Here is a 24,241-nt window from a genome sequence, read left to right on the forward strand (position 1 = left end):
ATTACACAAAAAATAACACATTAAACATTTTTTACGCATGCTATTGCTACACTTGTCTGCTGGAATTGGTTGAACAAAAATAAAAATCCATGTGAAAAAAATTACTTCTCACTGTTCTCAGGTCAAATATTTATGCAATTAAAATACGATTAATTTTGATTAATTAATTACAAAGCCTCTAATTAGATTAATGTTTTTAATCGAGTCCCGGCCCTAATGTTAAATAAAGACTCCTCGCTCAAAGAAAAAAAAAAACCTACTATTCGCTGAAGTGCTTGTGCGTAGTAAAGTAAAAACACATTCTTGAAAAATCAGATTGTAATAAATCCTCCTTTCTGGGTGCTTATCATTAAGAAAAAAAATACCTGTTCCTGGGATTCGAAAGGTGGGTTCTGCCTTATCAAGGTAACATCCAAAGCCGATCCGTCGTCAGTCGTTTAATAAAAGATGTTGTTGCTGCATTAAGTGAAAAGAAGGATTCAGTGTTTTTGGAGCTTAGGGACTGAAAGATATGTTTTCCTTTGCTCAGTCCTCCAACTTTGTGGAAGTACAATAATATCTAGAGTCCGCCTTAATAAAACAGATTTAAAGTTCTCAAATATATAATGCTGTCAACATTTCATTTTTATTTCAGTATTTCAATACCCAGTGTGATGACGCCTCGTGCGCACGTTGTTAATGACATTAGCCAATCACATAGACTTATTGTGCGGTCTCTCTCACAAGTCTGAACCAGTGCACTGAGCAGCTGCTGTGTCACTGGGGCCCGCTCAAAATGCTGCAAACCTCGACTGTCAGCTGGCCAAATAAAAATAACGGAAACCGTCCCATAACAATGCTGCTCCAAACCCCCTATCTACATGTACTTGTTATGCCCTTTGCTGTGTGAATTCTAACAGAATGCAAATCCTTTCCCGTTTTATTCTGGCCAAGCTTCCAGTGTCCCAATCCCTCTTAAGCTTCTTGTTGACCGCGTCTGCCAGCTTTGTGTACACAATTGGCTTTTCAGCAATTCCAACAGCATCGTTAATGTCTGCTCTTTTGTGCTGCTCAATTCCACCGGAATAAACAGACTCACGCGTGCAAAAAACTATTTTCTTACACAGATAATTAGCCAAAAGAAACAATCCAGAGTATGAATAATAATGTGTGCCTCTGCAACATAATAACTTTTAAGCAATGGAAAAGGAGGTATATGAACGCCAAGGGAAATGAGCTTATCAAATAAAACTTGAAAATGTGCAGTGAATGAAATGAGTCAATCATTTTAATGTGAGATGGGAGCCCTGAGGAGAATAAATAAGCAATCGTCACATCATGCAGGGAAAACAAATGAGCATGGTACACAATTAGGCTGGGTCACATTCTGCCAGAGCTGTGAGCTTGGGATGGGCTAATGAGCTGTGTGAGCGCGCCTGTGTGTGTGTGTGTGTGTGTGTGTGTGTGTGTGTGTGTGTGTGTGTGTGCGTCTGTTGAATGTGTACGGGAAGAGAAAGAGGAAATAAGACATGAAAAAGCTGATCCCCCAAGCCCTCAAAGTGTTCATGTTCAGACCCAGCCAGACAACCAAGTGGCAAGTTAGGCGAGAAAAAGACAGAAGTAAGAGGGGAATGGTGGAGAGGAGGTGGACAGTGGACCTGGCATCTGGAGCAAGACGTGCAGACAGACAGGGCAATGGGCAGGTACATCAGCCAAACAGACAAAAAGAAGAAAAGTGCCTCCGAAGGGCCAACGGCCCATAGCTTTCAAAGACGACTCATAGTTATTAACTATTCAATCACATAAAGGAGAGCTGAAGGCGTGAAAGGTTGCGGACTGAGGCACTTTTGCTTCAGTGCATTAAGAGCCGGGTCCAGCACTCTTACTGCGTGAAAGAGAAATAGATTGCCTCCCTAGAAGATGACTGCACAAATGGGTTGGCTTTTTCCCCCTTAATAACAGCAATCTGCTGTGAAAATCTAATCCAGAGTACCATTTACACTGAATCTAGATAACTTCTGCTCAGAAAAGCACACAAAATGAATATTTCATTCTCTTCAGCACAACAGGAAGACCAATTTGCTAATGAACACCATGCTGTTCAAAAATGCACATGTTAAAATGGTAGTGCAGTATGTTGGAAAAGTGGCCCAACACAGTCCTCCACAGGGGCGTTAAATGTATTCGGTCGTATAGTCATGGGTGTGCATGACCCGTTCATAAAAAGGCACATCTTCAAGTGAAACACTCACAATGTTGATAACCTGAGTGACATATGAAAACAAACCAAGCATGAACACTGTCCCTCAATTGAAGTAATAGCTCCATGTTTGGCATTTAAGTCAGATATGGATGCACCCTTTAAAGCGCACCCCCCCCCTCCCTCCCCTCCCTCGCTCTCCTTCTCGCTTGCCTAATTCCCCCTCCTCAGTGGTGGATAAGAGGGATCAGAAATCCATCCATATGCAAGGCCAACTATCTGCAGGGGGGATGTCGGGTCTCAGCCCGGCCAGCTTTCTCAAAGTACTGGTAATGACACTTAATGAAAGCTGGGGAGCTGCGCTCTGAGAGGGAAAGCCTGCGCTTGTGGTCCCCCGGCCCCCAATCGGCATCATGACCAGGCCTTCAGACACCATAAATAAACAAACGCGCTGCTTGAGAATAGACGCGCTATTTCCATAGCTTCTCTCATGCCATTCCATCCTCTTATTTATCTATTTATTATTATTCCCTGGATAACTGTTCTGCTTTCAGGCCACTTCTGTACTTCTGGCTCCCTGCAGGCGTTCCAGCCTCCCAAAACATTAGCTGGATGTTGCTCCAGCAAGTCACCCGGCTGCCCCTTGACGGGCTGAGTCTGCATCCACTGGTCTCTTCAAATATACACATACTAAGAGCTGTCAGAACACCGTGAAATCCAGCAAATACTGAGAAATGTCACATATCTCATTTTATTCACAATCACACCGCTCATTCCCTTTTCCCTAATGGATTAACAAACCTCTTCTGGCCCTTGTTAAGCCGTCATGTTTTCGCTTGGACTAGTTTGGCATACAAAGGAGCACATGTGCCTCCGGTGGTGCAGGTGATGTGGCTAAGCTAAGAATAGCAGAGTGGGGAGGGCCCTCTGGTTGCAGTGGTGCCTGGGTGGAGAAGGGTGGTGGGGTTCAAAGTAAACAGAAGGAATGAGGGGATAAAAAGGCTCTTCCCAGCACAAGCCCCTAATCAGTACAGTCAACACATAGCAGATTGGGTTCACATCTTGGGCCCCCGTGCTCCGCTCTGTCCTTCCACCACCAAAACGCATCCATTCAATCAGCCCCGTTTCTCTGCTTTCAATCTGAGAGGATATTCGAGAGAGAAATGTTGCAGGTAACACAAATCTGGCTTACTTTGAGGCAAGGTGCTATCGCCTGAGACAAATCATACGACTTTGCCGTGAGACACAATTCCACAAACAAATAACCCTCGCTCAAGCTGCACAAAACTAAATATATATACCAAACACAAACTTTCCATGGTGATGCTTGAGTGACATATTAAGTGTCCTGTGTGGTCTCCTTGAACATCAACACCTTCGACGTTGTCCACCTGGTCAGAGGAGAAAGGGCTCTTGGGTCAGTTGAATGAAAGGGTTGCTGGAGCGGAGGGACCTCTACGGTACCCGTCTCCTGGTCACCAGCTCCCTGTGCCGGCCTCAACATCTCCCCGCTAATCGCACAAATGTGTCGACAAGATTTTGCCATCAGTCGGGGCCGGGCCACACAGGCGGGCATGACTCTAACCAGCCAGAGTTGAGCAGATTGCAGTGGAGGTCATCCTGGGTGCAGGAGGAGAGGAGGGCGTAAACATGGCTGTCTGAGGAGGAGGGAGACAGAGAGACAATGTGTGCTGGGGCTGTATTAGCAGCAGCACCCGGAGGCCCGACCCCGGGGGGGTGCGGCACACTTCAAACGCGGATGTGCAGGGTGTTCAGGGCTCTCAGGATGCGGATTTCACAGGCAAGAAAACACAGACTATTAGTCACACAAACACAGCGAGGCCCATGCTAATCCCCGAACAAGCTAAATCAACATGACAGCCGATAAAATCCTGGGAGTTATGCAGCAGCTTTGCTTTTCAGTGAAACTGTCTGCGCTGCGCTGGTGAGTGTTTGTATTGACCCGTGTTACGGACGAGCCACTCCAGAAACACTTCTGCTCCGCCTGGAAGCTCACTGCTTTGTCACCGACTCGGTCTCTGACGCAGAGCACACGAAGGCACACGGCTCGCACGGGGAGAGTTGGAGATGAAAAGTATGGCTTTAATGGACCAACTCTGGTTTGAAGTTTCCGATCGCTTGCAGCACTGACCACCCAGCATCACATATGATTGTGAAATAAAGCAAGCTGGTGACCTCTACAACCGCACCTGTAGATGCATTATATCAATAAATGGAAAACCAAATGGAAAAATTGGAAAATGCACAACAATGGTTTGTAGATTTGCTCAGTGACGTCGGTCTCTGTGCATACCTGAACCTTCAGTCCTCTGCTCATCAAGCTCAGCTTTAAGTCTCCTGACCTCAATTTGCTGAGTCTCCCACCCTCCTCCAGATGGATTCCTGTGTGCCTCTACACACACACACACACAAACACACAGAAAGACACAAACAGAACCTGCAACGTGTTTCTCTCACTGTCGTAGTTCAGAGGAAAGCTCCCAAATATAACTCCTCTGTCCACTGTGGTTTTTGGCAGAGATGGTTGATATTTCTGCTTTGCTCTTTATTTTAGGTGCCAGTTCTTCAGTTGCTTGCCTGCAGCAATGTGGGGATGTGATCAAATGTTAGCTTTTTTTGGGAAAGAAACCAATTATTATTCGAGTGCAGAGAGACATCAGCAGTAATAAGGTGTGAATTAAGGCCTTACTTACGTTTAAGGAACAACTGTTCGACAGCGGGGAGCATCACAAGAGCCTCGTGACCCAACACAAATCCTGCACCTGGGACAGAGTCAAAGGAAGACACAGATAGTGAATAAAGTACAGATATAAGATAGCTACATTAAAAAAAAAAAACATATATATACAACATACAGTTACTGCTACAATGCACAATGTTCTGTTTTACAAACTCAATCATGGACTAAAAAGCCCAAAAGGAGGAAGAGGACACTGCGGGCATGAATGTAACATACATTGAGAATTTTATTCAAATTAGTACAACAAAATGTAAAATGCATGTTTATCCAACATATGGTAAATATGATGGAATCTCTATATGTATTTATTAGGAAGGTAACACATGTTTTCACAATTGAGACTGTGATTGGATGCTGCTAGCACTACTACTGCCCTTTGTGCACAGAGGACGCGATAATGCAGAAACATGGCCCTCATCCAACTCTTCACGGTTCCATGCCAGGATATTACCAATTAACACTGATTTTACTAAAGATTTTGCAAACTTCACATCCCTCTCAAGTGAAGATCTATTATCTGTATCTCTCCCAGTGAGGCACGACGAGATGATGATGAGTTTGGCGGCTTTCAAAAAACGCTGGTGTCTTATTTTACCGCCGTTTTGAAAAGATGAATTAGTCTTTTAAGGGGAAAAAAGTGCACAGCCTGTCAGTTCGTACCTCGTTGTGTGCCTCATTCCTCCAGCGTCAGCCCCACAGCCATTTCCTGCTCGTCGGGGAGACCGTGGATGTGTGAGCACACCACCATCACCGCCATCACGGTGACCTTTCCACACGCCCAGGGAGCCCGCAATGCAGAGGAGAGGCAATAAAAGTAATGAAAGAAGCAAAGGCAATTAAAGTGGTGTGTGTGAGGGGAGCGTGGCGGAGATGAGCCTGACTGGAGGCGGCCCTGCAATGCACTACGGCTCCACATCCCTTATAATCCTTTTGTGATCGCAGAGCAACCCTGGTGTGCTCCCAGTCTGATCACCCTCTTGCAGGATTCACCGGCTAATCCGTGCAAAAAGGACCGCTGTGCACACACACACACACACACACACACACACACACACGACATTCAGAGATACACACATTTCTGCAGTTCACCGCTGGCGTAATTGTGATACGCTGCATATGTACTGCGCAACAAAATGAGGACACGACTAAAAATACAAACACAAACACATTCAGGCACAAATACACACGCGTTTAGTTCTAGAAAACGAGTTGCTCCCCCCCCGCCCTTAGCAAAGCAGTGTTTTCTCGCCGCCAGTGAGAATCATTAATGGCCCCTCTCTAATGCAGCCACACAACCAGCAGCAATTATTTCTAAAAGCATAAAGTGAAAACAGACAGCGAACGCACAAATATACACGGCACATGATGATTATTTTTTTTGTTGGGCCGGCTGTGTGGGGGTGGAGGAGATGGCGGCAGCAGCTTGGACTTCATTTTCTCCAGCAGAGTTTACTGACCGCAAAATGACAAGGATGCTTTTCCTAAACCAATTAAGAGACTGCTGTGCTGCTGTTACCATGTGACATTGACAGCACTTAAGGAGGCTGACGCCAGGCTGCAGAGATGAGCCACAGATGTGCTTTTGGCTCAAGGGTTAGTACACACATACACACATAAAAACACATACACATGTATGCAATCATGCATGTCACACATCAATTAGAAGAATGGCACAGCAGAGCAAAGAGCCAGTAACAGTGTACACCTGGAGATCCAGACCAAAACAAATATATAGCTAAGAAAATTGCACATGGGGTTAAATGATTGAGGTCTGTGTTTGGCTAAAAAAATAATATATAATAAGAAAATAAACTATTCAGCTTGGATTACCAGAAAGCATTAAATCCTAATGAGAGATAATGGTCGGCTGTCAGTTACGCCCCTCTGTCCTCATCTCCTCTAATCAGCCCCCCCATCTCACAGAGTTTCATGCGCGTGTTGTTTCACGTAGGACCAAGTTTGAAAGTCCTGTTCTTTCTTACTTCTGGAGATTTAAAACACATAGGTGAGCAGATGAAAGATATCCTCCTATACGCATGAAAGAGATCAAATTGGGATTAAGGAGATTAATTTCAGATGGTAATTGAGGGAAAAACTTTTCCATCAGATTTATGAAACTTTCTGAAAGATTTCACATGTGGTGTGATTTAATTTGCTGACAGATGAATGCTTGGTAAATTGCTGTGCTTCAGGCTTGTGTCCCTTTGCTTGGTGTAAATTCATATATTGTCAAATTTCATGACTTGTGAAGATCTGACTCATTTCTCTTGGCGTCCTCTGGGGTTCAAAAATAATTACTAGATTTGAAACACAAATTCCAACTGAAACTAATTCAATTTGTGGGCATGGCTGGAGGGGACGCTGAGTGGCGTATAAATGTTATAGCCAAGCTTCAATCAAAAGAGAAGCACGGGGAAACAATCCCGCTTCAGAGAACAATAAGATGACCTTGGAAATCATGACTCTCATATGGGAAAACAAATTCACATCCTATCTATTCTTTTCTACTTGTACATATTTTACACTGCTTAGATATACCTTTTTAATTACTTTGACACTTGTCTAATGACTTTTTGTACCATACGATTTTTGAGGTACTATATAAACCACTTTTTCAATAACTTATCTCAAACTAATCTGGAGGGGCACCACAGAATGGAAGTGATCTGAAACAAAAAAAAGAACTATGCAACCAAGTATAACCTGAAAGCAGCGAGGGACATGACACCTATTGGGTCCTAATGCATGACTATAATAATATAACTTCATCATATGGTGTTTCTACAGAAGCTTTGGAATTCCAGTTAATCGGCAAAGTTGGGGGTACATGCTAAAAGGGTGGAAAAGAAGTTTTTGGAATTATCTTTAGACATGGCTGTGAGTGGAGTCAAAAGGTACCAGTCAATCTACATCTGCTTCCAATCTTCCTGTTTCTCCTGCCAATTGGATTGTTTTATAGTACAAGAGGCCGTCTTCACTTTGTTCTTAATAGCAGACAGACTTCCCCATTTGTGGAAAGTTCCTATTCAAAGTAGGCTGCAGAACCGTGAGCATTTATACTTCAAGGGTGGCTGGACCTCACTAGCAAACATATCTGCCGAGCCTTTCAATTTGTGAAGAAAAGAAAAAAATATATCATTATGTCCTTTACATTGTTGTTATATTCTGTTTGGTTGTCAAGAATTAGGCGATAAAATCTGGATAGAGGGAGTGGAATCTCTGGATCAAAAGCCGATTAGGTGAATTACAGATGAAAAGATTTACACCCGATAAGATTCAGGCAGATAAAACATGCAAGAGACAGAACGACCATGTGTTTACAGAGCAGTACACTGAGACACTTGCTTCAATCAATATATTGATCTTTTGTAATAGGCTCTAAATGACTCAAGTTAGATACACTGCTGTGCAGAAAGCCTTTTCTCTGCTTGGGGAATTCATTTCGACAAGGATGTGAAACACCAGCTAAAATGGCAATGAAAAAAGTAAACTGATAAACTATAAAAACTTAATTTAACAACACATTTCAAATCCACGTCTCGTTGATGCAAAGAGCACCGGTTCAAGTAGCCTATAGTTTCTTTTCAGAGTGCCCTTGGAGTAAGATGCCAAACCAAGGTGAAGCAATAAATGAATATAGATGGCAGACACATCTCCCTCTCCCTCCAACATGAGTTTTCAAACTCAGGGAGAAAAGTAGGAGCTTCATCAATAGTAGTGAGCTATAGCAAGCCCTTCTCCTGCTCCCAATTTCTCCTGTGGAAGAGAATAAAGTCGGTTTAAAGATATGGAGGCGCTACAGGGAAGTTCAAAGAGTACTTTCATCACATCCTGCTGTGTCATTGATACGGACTGTGTAGGCCTGTCAGGAGCTGCTGGGGGTGCGGGATAATGTGGCAAAAGCCCGAAGCCTTTCCAATGCTCACCTCCCTCTTCCATTGACAAGTGAGGGGCAGTAACAGCTAATCGATGGCTTGTGAATTCCCTGTGCACCCCCTCGCCAGGCTGATCAATATTCCCGGCAATTAGAATCCCCTATCTGCATGGCTGTAGGGACCTTAGGGTGGCTCGCCAGCCCGCAAACACCCAATTTAGTCCTCAGCCTATCACTTAATTACTAAATCCTCCCTAATGCCTATTGGCAGGTGGCGTACTCACAGCGGCCCTAGTGGCTGAGTGAACATCAGACCGATGGCCATGTGCTGGTTAAGATGCTCATGTCAAACACTCAGATGGCCAGTTAAACATCTGATTTCACACAAGGGCACCCGACCTGTAATGATCTGCTTATTGAGCTCCCGGCCCACACGCAGCCCAGATGGATGGTGCGGGGTGAGAGGAATGGGGAGTCCCTGTGCAGTTGGGTCTGTGAGTGAGACGATGTTTTTAGAGCGCAATCAGTCAATTGATTTATTTATGATAATTCGTTTTGTACCAGCTGTGAGGGATGCATATATTTCACTGTTGGGGATGTAGCATACCTGGAGTTGTGTGGTCACTGCTCTGGAGGAGCTCAGCCTCCACCACCTCTACTGCTACCAAATGAATCCAATGTATGTAAACTCTTAGACAAACGCACATCCTAAAAGCACACTCGTCGCTTCAGCACTGCTTTGAGGTGAAAGCGCTTATATATGGTCTTCAGCCAGGCACACCTACTTTCTTAGTACCATATTTTTTTCAACAAATCTTTTCTCTAGCTGAAACGTGTACGATTATTTTGATTTGCAAAAATCCTGTCACTCCTTTATGACTCTCGCCCAGACTTACTCCCATTCAATCATTCTGTCTTTGTTTTAATGTATTTTTTATTTCTTCATTTTGTAACTTTAATGGCATCTTCTTAAAGACAAAACAGACACTGATATGAAGGTAACAGCAGAGCCGTTGTTTGAGAATTTTCCCTCCTAGTTCAAGGCTTTATTCTAGACATTTGACAAAGAAGAATGACTGTAGAGGAGTGTGATGCGCCCCACAAGTGATAAATTGGACCCACAATCTGGTGCAATGTCTTGAGCCCGGCAATTTCTCCACAAGCCACTGAGAACTACAGTATATGACAGCACATTGCCAGTAAGGTAGGGACTCCAGCTGCAGTGTTTTGTTATATCAAAGTCTTTGCAGTGGTCTTAGCCTGTGTGTATGCTGCTGTGTCTTTACAGGCCCCCTCCACAGAGCCTCCTGTGTTTCCTACCGAAATCCATCTAGCCCACACGTATTTGCCGCTGACAATTTAAATATATCATGTGTGATTATATGTTTTAATGTGTAGGGTGTGGCTTCTAACGTGGATATATGTCCCACCTCCGCCTGCAGCAGATGCGCTGCCTCCTGAAGATGCAACATCTAAAAACAGAGTCCGGTATGTAGAAATCTTTTTCTCCAGTCCACCAGTCTTTGAGCTGGTCGAGTCTGGACACCTTTACTTAGTAGACACACTTTTTCACAATGCATGCTCAACTCCTGGCTGCCTTGGGGGCGCGCGCGCACACACACACACACACACACACACACAATAGATGGCCTGAGGTGCAGTAAGGATAGGTGCCCGGCGCCTAAGGGATCCTCTTGAAGGACAGAGCAGAGAAGCGCCAGCCTTCCTTCACCCCCGAGCTATCTCCAAACCTGCTGCTCCGCACGCAATCGTCTGCCCGCCTCTAATTTGGTATTTTTCCAGAGATGACATTCGTACCGGGCCGAGCGGGGCATTTCTTGGGTCGGGAGAGAACAGCTTTGTGACAGGTGTCACCTTCAATCTGCACAGGCCAGCCTCTGATGTGTTAACTATTCAATTAACCAGCATATCGCACGGAGTGGTTGCCAGAGCCTAATTACCTCTGAGACCTTGCCTGAGAATGGAGTGAAACATGTGCGCGTGTGTTAACGACAGGTCACACATCATGTTTTTCTCAGTCTGAATCACCTCAACATTCACATTTAGGACACGTGATTTAGAGTACGAGCCTGTGTCCGAGAGGCATAAGGTGTTCCCTTCCATCCTCAATCACTTCTTTCCCCTTTTCTATCTCTCGGTCACAAACACTGCAATACGAGTACAATATGGGGGCAAACTCCCACCATTAAACTAACAAGGTGTCACCGAACTCCGCTTCCACAGCTCCGATGTTGACACCCAATCAAGACAAATCTATATTTCAAGGCCACTTACAGATGTATAAATAGCCAAATGAGGTGCGCTAACCATCGATAAAACGGCAGTAAAAGGTTGCCAGGCGTGTGTCATGAGCCGGTTGTGCTGGTAATCAATCTGGGAAAAGAGAGCAGAGGAAAGGGGAGAAGAGCGGAGGAGAGGAGGAGAGGAGAGGAGGAGAGGAGCCGGGCTGCGTTCAGCGGGTAAGAGGCACGGTGCGGTGTAACAAGCAGGGCAGTAAATCACATTTGCACGGCACGCTCGCCCCACTGACACACAGCCACTTCAACTGACATGGTGCTTGCTCGACAGCCTGATGGATCACCACACTACACTCCATTAAAAGGCAAACGGACACGACAAGCACTGACATAACAAACAATTAGTCACTGCTGTGGGTTTAGACTTTACATGCCGAGGGCCTGCCGGGTGATGGGCACTTGCCTCCTTTCTTTGGCACAACTTTAGGTTCCGGGTTGTTTTGTGTTGATAAAAAGGCAAACCAGTGTTTTTCCACTGTGTCAGGAGTGTTCTGTTTTAACTTTCTGTCCCCAATTTAAGGTGGGAAGAGTGGGATTTTTCTAATAATGTTCATACCAAGGTGTCCAAAAGCTGGCATCCCCCCACACACACCCACCTTCCTTCCTCCTTTGTCAGTGTGAATATTTGTTTTAAAAAATGTAGTAAAGACCTATTATGTGTAACTTATACAACACACAACCCGTTAAAGGTCTGTGCTGTGTGCAACCCTCCAGAGGACGTTCTGCGAGACATTCATATGTCTGTGTGATTAAGAGGTTTTCTATTGCTAATCAAGGTCTGGCATGAGGTTAAATCCAGGGATTGACATGCTTTGATTCTTACAGGGAGAGAGGTTGGGGGGGTGGGATGAGCAGGAGAGAGCACTTGGGGATTTGTGGTGTGACTGTTTAGTGCGCTTATGACCGAGTAGAAAATGAGGGTAAAAGTAAGCGTGTCGGGAGCAGCACCTCCACACTTCAATCACAGATGGAGGTGAGCTCCCCATCAGACCTTTAGCCACCTCCACTACTGCTCTCCACTGGGCACCAACACCCATTATTTATCACACACACACATACACACACGCACACACACTGACGCTGGGGCAGGTGGTGGGACAGAACGCGATCACGGTGGGGATTCAGACAGATGAGTACCTACCATCTTCCTACAGCTCCACGAGCACTTTAATGACACCAGCTCTGGTGGTGTATATTAGATTATGAGACTCCAGAGTACAATATCCCAGACTGGATAATATTGTTTTTCCTCTGGCTGTTGATGCATTACAAAAATAAGGAATGGTGTAACAGATGTCTCTCAGGGAAAAAATAATAAATCACACCGACTTGTAACATGGCTGAAAAATAGACACTCTAACAAACACACCCACACAACACTTCAGTGATTAATTCAGTCTTTTTATTCCAACTAAGCAGCAAGCCAGGAGAGTGTAAATGAGGCGGAGAAATAGACAAGAAAAGCTCATTCTTTGCATTTAACTTGCAAACATCATTAAGGGCCCCTGTACTAATTGTGTTGTTTTATACAAGTGAAATCGCATAACGACTTCATTAGCAAGTCAAAGTAATGATGACTCCCAGGGTTTAGTGGGAAAGAGAATAACTAGGGGAGGCAAAGAGTGTGTGTGTGTGTGTGTGTGTGTGTGTGAGACATTATTAGATACACACTTACCACACACATGCAAAGAAAGTGACACAAACAGTAAAGACACAACCAAAGGCTGTACAGGATAAATATGAGAATTACAGGAGAACAGGCATAACTATAAAGAGGTGCGTGTGCATCTGTGTCTAAATGTGTGTGTGTGTCCTCTCCGATGCGGAAGGGGACAGCTTGAGAGGGGGAGATGGTCTAATCCATAATGCGGCAGCTCGCTGCATGGCTGCATACATTACTGCATCAATCAGTGCTAAGCAGCAGTGTCATTTTCTAACTCCCTATTTCTCTCCCTACCCCATCCCATAGACAACACCCCATGGCTATTTCTGATGAGATTCAGGAGAGAGGGAATGAGGAGGGGGAGGAACGGGGCGAGGGGTGGAGGCTGTTTATGGAGCAACCCACCTTCTCCCTCTCCTACTATTAGTCCAGCCCCCTGATTAATTTCCAACTAGAGTGCTTGGCCAGCAGTATTATTAGCATAAAATGTCCATGGATCAAGCCCAGCTATGAATCCCTTTCATCAAGCTGCTTGTCAGACACAAAATTTCAAATCTCATTTTGTTCCTAATATGATTTCTGTACTGGGGGAGTGATGGAGAGAGGAATCAGGGTCTACGGTGTGGTGAAATAGAGGGTGTCGGTGAGGTGGTGGTGGTGGGGGGAGGGGGGGGTATTAGAGGATTGTTATTCCAAAGCTAAACGGAGTCATCAATCAAAATTAAAATGAGCAAAGGGTTTGGAATGAGATTCTGTAGTAGCAGGCACTGGAATACACGCATGCGTGCATGCATATATGCCCACATGCTGCTGGCCGAACAGCCGCGATCGCTACTGAGGGGGACGGGTGGGGCAGCGTCTGTGGGATTGATCCAAAACACCGGGACTCAGCTCTTTTTCTGGTCTATTTAGTAAACAGTGCTCTTACATATCCGAACCTATGACCACACATGGTACAACACCTGCACAAAACTCATAAAATGCCTGTCAATGTGCGGCTCTTTGACACTAACTGCAATAAATAATAATAATTACAAAATGTGTATTACGGTCACTGGTGGCTCCTCCCAAGGCACACAGTAATTATGACAAATAAGGAAGGAAAGGAGAACGTGGAGTGAGGGGATGTGTGGGGATTTAATAAGGATACTGAATCAATGCAATTTAATCAATCTCAGCTAATTAAAAAAACTATTATGAAGGTGCATAAACAAGATTATAATAAAGCACGGCAAGAAAAGCATGTTATAATTGAATGATGTAAATTGACACCTCGAGGAAGAGCGCGTGACATGCGTGACCTCCCTCGTGAGGCTCGCTTCTGTCGCATGTTGAATAGAATTCATTCAACTCAAAGGTTTCTTAATCTGTAACAATGGATCATACTACTACAGGTATGTGAAAAACAAAAAGCAACCAGTGGGCCTAAGGGCCTAAAAGCTCACTGAATATCTCCTGCTCAGCAGCAAACAGCAACCAGACAACGTCATCAACTGGCTGGTGAACACAACACAGCATTTAGCAGCTAGAGACAGATATTTCACCCAGACGTTAGCAGAGACCAAACCTTAGCTTAGGAGAGTGAATGGTTGTCTTATTTTCATCAGGCGGGAAGAAAAGACAACTCCACATGAGTGCTAATGGTGCTTTATGTCTGCCGGGTGTGTAGGTAAAGATAGGATTGTTTGCAAATGGGTTCAAGAAAATATATTTTATATTTTTGTGACTTTGTCATACTTTCTCAGAATCCCTTTTGGAAAAGTTGCAATGCCTTTTCTAACCACCATCTGCACAGAGGTAATGGCTCTCTGAGAGGGATCAAACAGCAGATTGGCAGCTGCAGAGGGAACAGGAAGGTAATGTTTGAAGGTTTCTACAAGTTTACGTCAGCATGTGGGAGATTACCCTTTTCAGTTGGAGCTGTTGTCTCCATCTCTAGTTTCTGATTCTTCACCCCAGGATGAACCGCTCCAGTGTCAACACCCCCCGTTACACGTGCAAACAGAGAGACATGTAAACAAAAGGTTAAAAGGACACAATATCCAAAATAACCAGTGACACAAATCATTTCTTTTTTTTACATTTAATGCTGAATGGGATTCTGTGTCCGTGAGCAGTTACTGAAACAAGGCTCAAGTTGTTGCCACGGAGACACAAAACACAGGTGCATGCTTGCCCACACACGCACTACACACACATTTAAAGTTCAGTGAACCGTTATCACTTATCCGGACGCTTTAGTAGCATGTTTGTGGAAGTGTTAAATTGAATACAATCTCACTCTACATAATTAAAGAAAACACCGTAAGCGCACAATAACACGGGGGCCGAGAGAGTGTCAAGGCGTGAATAGGCAGCCGCAACTTATTATGTTCGTTCTCTATGTGAACTTCAGCCTCCACCTCGACCTGTGGAGTCCTGTCGAGGTGTTTGGGAAATCAGACTTCCTCACCTATCACTGCATGTTGCCTTAGGTCAACCCCAGTAAGTTCTCAAACAAAAAACACAGAATTAGTCTCATTACTACTTTCTCTCACGTGCTCTTTCCACCTCCTAGCTCCTACGGACTTGTTTCTCTTCTTTTCGTCTTTTCTGTCTGCTGACCCGTCTCTTTGGATTTAAATGATGTTCTCTGGTGAGTCTGAGGAAACACCATATAAAGCAATTACTAACAAGCCTGATGTGAAACCCCCTCAGTTCCCTTTTTGTAGAGAGAGGATAGAGTGGGGCCAAGTGCCCTTCAGCAAAAATGAATTTTCCAATTTCAGTTAGTTCGTCCATGAATTAATAAACAAATGAATAATTGAAAGGAGCAACATAAATAAATAACATCACAAACATTTGCCGGTACTCATAAGAATTCTACAGATAACTCAGGCTGCATGCAAATGATAAAAACAGTACATATAGCCTGTTGAGATGCATTATTCACTGCTCTGCTCGAACCAAAAATTAAATAAATAAAACGATTGAACTCAAAACATCCTCCTAGCATTGAAGTGACAGGCCTATCCCATTTATAACACACAAGGACACCGTGGCAAACAAATAACTGACCAGTCAGATGCTAAATGGAATAAATAAATCAACAAAGGGCCGGCAGTCATTGACAGGATCTTCAAAAAATCAGCAACTCTTTTGAAGGGGAAATAAATGTATACCTAGTGGGTATGGTGCATGTCTTGCAGCAGGCATAGTGACAAGTGTATTTATCATATCAAAAAATTATTGGAAAAAAAAAAGATTACTAACATTAATGGTCCTATGCACACCTGGAAAAGGTTTTGTTTTCATGAGGGCATTCCTCAGGGAATCTAAACAGCAGCATAAGAAACGAGAGTGCAACCAATCCATTTGTGCTGCACAGAGAAGACACATGAGACACAACATATATATATATGTATATATATATACATATATATAGATGTATGGTAATACAGACAGGTGGAGCCTACGATAATAGCATGAGGTATCAATCGAGACCGACAGTAGCAGCAAGGTTCTCTTACATTTTTTTGCGCACAGTAAACTAAGTTCAAATTGTTCTCCATTTCCCAACTTAACATCCTCATAAATAAATGTCAATAGAAACGGGAGTAGACGATTACTAATCTCATTGTATTAGAAGGAAGGACTGCACATCTGCAAACACAGGGGGAAGTTGCCCTTTGTCCTTTTTGTGGCTTGTTTTCTACAAAGCTCATTATGTGATACTGTTAACATGCTTCCTAAGCACAAAATGTTAATTAAAAACACAGGGTTAATATGCATTTTAACGCCTCACTTTCGAACGCCTTGAAAAAAAAAACTAATTTCCTCTGTGGTTATGCTGATTGCGGCGCTGAAGTTAATTAGAACCCTGTGATCCGATGTGATGAGGAGGTGACCGAATGGTAAGCTGCCACCAAATCCCCTCCCTCCCCTTCACCACTAATCATGACTGCGGTAGACTAGACCATCTCTTCCAAAAATGGAGGTCCCGCTCTATTTCTGCGGTCTCTTTTTCGCAATTTTCCTCTCCCTGTCTTCCTCTCTGTCTCTTACCTAGTCCAGCATTAATAGATCACGAGCTGAAGGCTTCTTTCCTTCTGCAGACCCAACTTCTGGATGGCCTGAGAGCTTCTCAACTTCAATCCTGCAGCCGAGCTCTGTGGAGGGTGCAGGCTGTCTGCATGAAGAAAAAAAAATTAGTTGCTCAATCAGATACACAGGGGCACACAATTCACTTCCCAAGGTCAGCGTAGAGCGCACAGGAAGAAACAAAGACATCCATTGAAAGGAGTCAAAGACGGCTTCTTGGTGTCTTACTAAAGTACAGGTTAATCAATGTTAGTCCCTTTGGTAAGTCAGAAAATAAAGCACAGTATTTCCTTTAAATCATTCAGATTTATATCATTTGTGCAAAGCTTTTTGGAGTTTATGGTGCAGATTCTTAGAGGCACAACCAGGTTTTTAAATCTCAAATTATGATATGGACCAATATGGACCTGTGAAGTGGGTTGCCCTTTTGAGTCAGTGTGCTCTCTCCACATTAAAACAACACGTCTGTAACAGCCCGATACGTTTTCAATGAAAGACACTCAAAGAGGGGGACCTTTTTTATGAAGTGACAAACTCACACACTGACAGGATTATCCCATAAAAGCTCATGCGAATGACTTGAACGAGTGTTGGCTGGATGTGGAAATGTACTGCGGCACACACCTCTGCAGGCCCTTCTATTAATCAACCTGTCTGCACTTTGTTTTGAGAGTAATCTCGTCCAACCACCAGAGAAGCACTCAGCAGTAAGTGGCGCTTGGCTGTGCTTTGAAGGCCGTGGTTTATGGCCATCCCAAAGCACAGCAAGACATCATCTCAATGCTCAACCCACCTTGCATATAACGATCTAGCGCGGGTCTGAAGCCCCGGGCCTCAGCTCAGCTCTCAGAGACTTGTACAGTTACAGTCTTGATTCTAGTTCATGACATGATAGTACATTCACTTTTCACAAATATATTACAGACTTAATACCCCCATGCGTACAAATAGTACGCAGCTGTTGAAAGTAACAGCAGCAGAGCAAGTCAACATCATAAGTTAGAAAAGCCTCAAAACTCTTCATGGATGTTAAGTATAAGCTAAATGATTGCATAGAGGGGTTATTTTCCATCCTACTCCAGCAAAGTGATTAAATTGATTAATATATATATACGAATTGATTTGTATACATGTGTTAAGGTGCCTGACGCCATTGTGTCCCTCTGCACACGTTTGGGTGTCTAAATGCCTTGCTGTATATATCGTGATGCCTATGAACTAATCCTGAGGGGCCAGACCTTAAATCGCTCCATTTCCTAGGAAGCATTGCAAGTTTTCCCAAAACACATGCAGATTTTCCACTGATATGATGCCATTTCATTCCTAATCAACTGTGTATTCTCTGCTCTTCACTGCACCGAGACATCTAAAACTTTTAACCAAGTGCCTCCTCTAGTTACTTGACCTTGAGAATACCTTATTAGGGAGAGATTGCAGGTGAAATCTAAAGTAAAAGTAAATGAAAGTGCTAAAATATTGAGGTGAAGGGGGGCCATGTTGTGGAATGAAAGTGAAGAGGGTCAAGCAGGGTGTGCAGAATGAGTATTGAGATGACTAAATATATACTTCAAATCTAAAGCATCCATGAGCTTAATGAAAACTAACTTAGTATTACATGCTTACTAACTTATTGTTAAATCAACTTTAGTTTTTGCTATGCTTTTAATCTATTTCTATGTAAAGTTTACATATTGGTCACTATTTTCATGCTCCCCTTTGCACAAATAGTAATTAAAAATTATTGGTAAAAGGTATTTATAGATTGATTTATGGCCAAAGGCTGGAGTGGAAACGAGACTTGTACCTCTGTACCCTTTTCCACAATAATTGAGTAAAAGCAGCTTTATAAATATGGCGAAAATAATGCCTATGCATATTTCTGTGTAAGTGCATAGACACCGTTTTGGTTCTGGATCAACAGTTTCATGCATCTCTTCCCCCTTTTCTAACAATTAAGGGACACTGTTCTACAAAAAATAAGATTACCAGACTGCAGGCATCAATAATATTAAACAGTAGTGCAGGAAAAGAGTGAAGTGCATGTAGGGATGGATTGGACGCATAGTGAATAAGTGAATGCTCTTAAATGGGTGACCACCCAGCTTTCACATCACAGAAAGAATACATTGTTGCTCCAGTGTAGACTTTCACCTCCGTCTAAAAAATACGAAGGTATACACAAATCTAACATTCAACCGTCAAGGACTCCGATATTAAATGTTTTTCCTTCCTGCATCACAAATGAAAAGAGCCGCTGATCCACGTCTTGTAGGTAGCATGTGTGCCACAGCTACAACTCCTCTTGAGGCAGGGACTTTTATTTTCTCTCAAAAAGAGGAGGTCAACAGTTCAAGGCATGAATTCCCAATGATCGGCCAGCCTTTTTTTGCTTTCTTTGAGCTCAATCAAAAGAACGGATGAACTAAAGCCAAAGGTACACTTGTATGTAATGGCAAACCCTTCACTTTCCAGTGAAAATGGGTTGTGTGGATATATGAGTATTCACATTTACCGTATGTGCCTTTGGTCAAACGGAAGGCCAATGACCTTCTTCTTTGGAGCTCTTGCCTCATATCCTGCAGACATTTCTTTGGCCTGTCTATGTGCACCTGTAGCTCAGAAATCTGTTTTTCGTTCTGCCTCTTCACCTCTTCCTGATCAGCACACAGACGGGAAAGAGGGAGCAGAGTTGAGGCGTTCAGAGGATTACAGATGTCTGTTTTTAAAGGTGTCGGCACACCTTACTTTTGCATAATAACATATAACACTTCACAGATGATCCATTAGCAGGTGACAGCAAAAGAGACTAGCAATAAGCTGACGAGATACACCTGCAGCAGACAGACACAATTCCCTCTACTTTTATTGCCGGATGAGAAGATGGGATCGTCCCTGTGGGGCAGACTTCTGTGTGGCTGCATTTGAAACCACTTATAATGGACTGAATTCTGGGCTCTGACACTAAACTGCCTGAAAGCACAAAAAACAAAGTGCTTGAGAGAAAGAAAAAGAAGGGAGAGATGAACATAGAGGGAGGCAGACCAAAAATGAGTAAAGTAGAACCAACACACCCTCCTGCACTTCTAGACACTGATTTATAATTTTAATATCTCTAATTTCTACCGCAGCGCCCATCTTCTAAATGTCATTTTCCAATTTATGTCAAAGGGTGTGACCATTTTTCTTAATACAGCTTATGACAAGCTCGGTAGCAAGGCGGATGTGCAATTCAGATGGAGTGTTTTACAGGCTCAGCAGCAGACACGCTAGGGTGTTTGTGTGTTTATCCTTATCAGTGTCTGCTCAGTAGTTTGAAGGAGAAAGACTGGGGGCATTACACACCAGGGAACACATGTGCCCTCCGGGAACAAAATCATAATTTGGGCATAAATCTAATAATTACAGTTATCATAATAAGAATTATGATGGTGGCAATGATAATGTATTAAAATATGCATTAACATTAAGAGCTTGAAATGGAATGTGGGGCGGCTTTATGGCCATTACATGAATATTTATGCTAATTAAAACAGAACCTCCTTTTTTATGTATCACTCCATCTTGCTTTAATGGAAAGGGTTGGACACAGTCGTGAGCCAGATGGACTAGAACACATTTCTGGTTGCTTTACCTTATGTGGCACACTGAGGAAGTCCTCCACTTGGTTGTGCTGGGGGCCATATCATACTCTGTCCCCTGTGAGAGGGGACACGTAGCATCGTAAATAAACCAAACATCTAAACACACTTTCATGAATATGTCTTTTTCCTGGGAACTATATATAATACATTACAGTACATGAGATAATGCAATAAAAATTAACATTTTCCATATTGAGGAACTTCGTGACTACCCGTTAACAGAATCACAATATTTTTCGAGGCCTTTAAAATAAAGAAATCTGACCAATTTATGTTATTCACGTAGTTTGATTCTCTCCCCATCATAGTGAATCCTTCATGTTCTTTCCTTATTCTATAATGAATATTGGTGTATGCATTTTCTTGACCTTGCGAGTCACCTTCAAGAAAAAGTCTGTTACACCAAGGTCAACAGCCCCCCCCCGCCCCCCTTTCAGACAGTTATTTAAATTAGGGTATGGGAGATACCTGACCAATTGAAACAGCCTTTAAACAAATGGGGGAACAACCTCTATTTTAACAAATAATTGGAGTTGGTTATTTAAAAAGGGCGATATAAGATTACTTTACATGTTTAATCACATTGACTTTAAAGAACTACTGACCTTTTTCCAAAGCATTGAATACTTTAGATTGACTTCCTTCTTTAAGTTGCAGGCACCCATTGATTCCAGTTCATGCAACTATGGTTACAGTATTTGCAAACACTTGCGATGGGTTATTTATTACAATGTTGTAATGAAGCTGCAAGCAGGGTCCTTGCATACTAAGGGGAGAAACACAGACATCTCAGACTGAACATTTAGCATTCAAAGCAAGAAATTCCAATGATCCCTTTTAGACTTGTAATATTGTCGTTCAGTTTTTCCTGTAAATTTGAGGATAAGCCGATAACGATGTAAAGTAAATGTAAAATAAATGGTAAAAGAGCAAATAAAGTTAAAAGTAAAAAATACAAGTTCACGCCAGAGAAATAGAATGAAATTCCGTAGAATGTTCTGCGTAAAAGCAATTGGGTCAGCAGCGAGGTTAAGTTCACATTACTTTAAGATTAAGATGAGAGAATCAAACCATTACGTTCCACAGAGTCATTGACCTGATGAGCTGCTGCTGTACCTGAAAGGCTACATTTATAAAGCCTCAGATATGTCAAACCATAAAAGTTCCACTCTGGCTACCAACATGCTCCAAAAACCATTAACAATCACGGGGGTCTAAGTGACAGAGCGAGACCTGTATGTGGCAGAGCTGTTAACCAGTCTCACCTCTATCCCTTCTCTCCCCTGTGAGCCAAACACTGATCGACTCTCTGAGTGGCGGCCCGCCAGCTACCATGTTCCCTCCTAATGAAAAAAAAGGGTAAAAATAACGGGAACAAGTTGTCGGAAATAAAATTTCCATTCATCCAGTCCCTTTATACACTGGTGCAAGAGCCTGTCGTTGAGAGGGAGGGATCAATAGTGTTTAGACAGCAGGGCAGATTTCCTAAGCGCAGGATCAATAGGAAGGAGAGAGGAAACTATACCCTGGCTTTTCTTTGGCTGTTGTAGTAAATACGAACAAATCAGTGGCCTAAGGCAAAATGGATTGACCAGCTGTTTCCGAGTTCTGTGTTGTAAATAAAGATCCATTCTGAGGTGTGTAACCGGGGCCCAAAGGCGAGAGAGCTGCTGTTCAGGTTGGCCGGGCATTTGCTGTGCTGGCTCACACAAGTGTCGGGGTGGGGGGGGGGTGAGGAAGGCAAGGCAACAGAGGCAAACAGAGAGCACAGTGTCTGTCTCTTGGTTTTCATTGAATTTTGTTATTTATATCAAAAGGATACGTTTTTTCTTGTAGATTTTGAGTTTGAGGTTCTGCCATGGATTGAGCTGGAGGTTAATCTATTGTTGTAACAATTGAAAAACAATCATATTAAAGATCAGCCTCGCCACAATTAAATGTGCACTGTGGCAACCCAGGGGACGTGTAGGCAAGATCCCAGAATAAAATCAGGTAGAGAGAGACATGAATCAATTAATAATTAAACGTTGGCAGAAAGGGGTGGTTTCGAAATACAACAAAAGGTTCTTCCCGGTCGGGGTCTTAGGTCCTGGGTCACTTGTCCTGTGTAAAGAGAGCAGATGAGGCGATAGCGTTACCCTGGGTTCAAAGGGACTCCTCTCAGGCCCTTCGAGAGATCCCAGGCTTCGCTCTCTTCTCCTCCGTTGGTTCCCCCCAAACCGCTGTTCCATGAATCCTCCTGCGTCTCAGCCCTCTTCATGTATGTCCCTTCTGATCTGGCTGATGGGCTGTAGGTGTGCCCCCCTGCCAGGTGCTGATTGGACGTTCCCCTGGTCCGCCACAATACACACATTCATTCCTCATACAATACAATTAATTATATTAAACACTTAAGCTTATTTGAGAAATGAACAAGAGGCCAGAAACTTTTTTAGCTGACTAAAATAAATGTTTTATGAGGGATAACTCTGGTTTGTATTGTAAGGCAGGATAAATATTTCCACCAATATACTTGGCTAATCACAGGGTAAGGTCCTGACAGGATGACTGATGGTGTGCTTGCTTTGCCTCACCTCTGGACTTATTAAAGAAAAACACCACAGGCTACGCTTTCACAGAACTCATTGGTCAACCACTGTTGTGGATTTGATGGGTGAAATTCATCACTAAAAACAAAACAAAACACAAACAAAACACACATGAGCGCACCGAGCGCCACACGATCCTCTGGTCATTATCAATTGCTTCCAAACCCAGTGAGAAGACCAGATGAATGCGTGCCGAAAGGGATGGCTGTTTATTCTCGCTGCAGGGTTGACAAGAAAAAAGAGAAGGAAGAGAAGAACCTTTTAAGGTTTTAATGTGCTCTGCAACACCGTCTGGGGCTGAGGAAGAAGCAGACATGTGACTGAAGCCCCTTTCCTCTGAAACATTGGCTCCTGCTCGCAAGTCACAGTTGAAAGGACTACCTGTCATTACATTTGGGTTCCCTTAACATAACAGCACTGTCTCTTGTTGTCTGTCTCATTTGAGAGCAATCACACGATGTAAGTGAAGCTGTGTGTGTGTGTGTGTGTAAATGCTGCCTCTCACTGATTAAGGTGACCTAAGGTGCACTTTACGGATCGCAGGCTGAGGGTGAGGGAACAACTCATTGGCTTCCTGAACACATTACCATAATGATGCCGTTCCTCATGCCTCCATTTTAACACATTTAGAGATGGAGCAGTTTCAACGTCTATTAAGACATTCAAATGACTCCCAAAGCTATTTACCCACTGCTCGAGCACAAAAGGGAGGCCGGAATCCAGTGTGACGGGGCCGACTCATTTTCCTTTCCAAACAGACGAAACACAGACAAAGCCATCATCCAGGAACGGTCATTCATTTCTTTAGTTACAGCTTCCTTGCTTCTCGTGTATCCTCTACTTGTTATTAGGGTGGAAGATGGTTTCTCTTTTAACTCATCAAAGTGTTGAGTAGGACACACCGTGGGGCCTACTCTGAAGGTATCTTGTTCTCTGGTTTCTGGCACCTGATCAAACCTCATTTAGTCGACGAGGGGATTGAATAATAATATTTGTGATCCTTAACGCTGCGTCTGCTTCTTGAGGAGGAGTTGCTGTTTGCTTCCTACACATCTCATCTATTGGTGCACCTCCGTTTAAGCAGCTGATTTCATGCCGTGAACATTTGTGCCACTCCATCAGAAACCAGGTTCTTTA

General features: G+C 43.4%; 1 protein-coding gene and 1 long non-coding RNA gene across 2 annotated transcripts in view; one reads left to right on the plus strand and one right to left on the minus strand.

Annotated features, from left to right (window-relative positions):
* rpl13 (ribosomal protein L13) overlaps nt 1-24,241 on the plus strand; it is a 321,135-nt gene that overhangs the window by 86,979 nt on the left and 209,915 nt on the right. The window lies entirely within an intron of this gene.
* LOC134127303 (uncharacterized) lies at nt 890-23,507 on the minus strand. The gene is made up of 8 exons (XR_009956020.1): nt 22,655-23,507; nt 21,782-21,859; nt 21,122-21,282; nt 20,507-20,571; nt 16,840-16,963; nt 5,601-5,706; nt 4,894-4,962; nt 890-4,777 (listed from the first exon to the last, which is right to left on the minus strand). It is a non-coding gene; the product is annotated as an uncharacterized LOC134127303 (long non-coding RNA).

The sequence above is a fragment of the Pungitius pungitius genome, chromosome 4 (assembly GCF_949316345.1).
Source record: "Pungitius pungitius chromosome 4, fPunPun2.1, whole genome shotgun sequence".
Lineage (NCBI taxonomy): Eukaryota > Metazoa > Chordata > Actinopteri > Perciformes > Gasterosteidae > Pungitius > Pungitius pungitius.